A 1,232-nucleotide genomic window follows, 5' to 3' on the forward strand; every position below is an offset into this window, starting at 1 on the left:
TAAGGGCTGCCTCAGTGCTGTTGCATAATGAACTAGTTTAAGGTAAAGCAGCAACTACTATTTGTGTAGTGTCTTTAATGTAGCAAAACATCCCAAGGTGCTTCACAAGAGGGTTATCAAATAAAATTTGACAGCGAGCCACCGAAGAAGGTGTTGGTACATATGTCCAAAAGCTTAGACAAAGAAGTAAGTATTAAGGAACACCTTAAAGCAGAGAGGTAAAGGGAAGGAATTCAGAGCTTAGGGCCAGGGCAGAAAAAAGCACAAGGACTAATTGAAAAGCAACACTCTGCCGCTTTAAGTGAGAGGGAATAAAATTACTTCAAGTGGATTCTGAGCAGAAGGAACAGAGTTAGAATCAGTACCAAACAGTTCCGATGCAGGGTCTATACTGTATCTGAAACATTAACTTGTCTGCTAACTCCATAACTTCTGTTCCAGCATTCTTTCATTTGTGGAAGACGATGGACAGGCAGAAAACAATCCATTTTGGATGGTGCACTTTTGCTGATGGCTGAAACGACTGATCTTTGAGGGGCAGGTTCCGCCATATGAAGCTACTGAGTGTCACTGTGGGATATTGTTTTAGGTGTTGGTGCCTGTTGCCAAGCCGCTGTAGCCACTGGTCATTGTGGGGGTGAATGACAACCCACAGGAGGTGTCGCCATTTTCCTCTGTCATCAGCTCCTGACTCCCAGCTGCGATAATCGATGACTAGGGCATTCTTGAAGTGGAGCTTTGGGTGTCCTACCGGTTGTCTGGTTACCTCACCATACAGAAAGTCCTCAGGTATGCGACCATCTTCAATCCTGCGGACAGTCCTGATGCTACTTGAATACAGTATTCAAGAAGTGGGGTGAAAAATGGAAAACCTCAAGAACGGGTGGTCTGATTCCTGAATTTAGAGTCGCATCTCAAACATAACGCTTAAAAATATAGGTTATGACAATTGTTTAAAGTTTCCCTCTGGGGTTTTTAAATAACTCCGCTGTGCCAACTGCATCGGCCATAACAAATGGGAATTGTGCATTCCCAGAATTAGTGCTTGTAATTTCAGAATTTGCAGCTGTTTGCTTTTGCACACGGAAAGAAACACGGGGTTTGTTTTCCCAGGGCGGAACGGGTAATATTGAGCCGATGCCCCATTCATTCACTTGGTGCAGAGATCCACCTCTAACCGGGGCGGGGGAAATGTTACTCGCCGGCGCGCATGCGCAACACTGTAGCAGAGT

Source organism: Carcharodon carcharias, chromosome 10 (assembly GCF_017639515.1).
Source record: "Carcharodon carcharias isolate sCarCar2 chromosome 10, sCarCar2.pri, whole genome shotgun sequence".
Taxonomy (NCBI): domain Eukaryota; kingdom Metazoa; phylum Chordata; class Chondrichthyes; order Lamniformes; family Lamnidae; genus Carcharodon; species Carcharodon carcharias.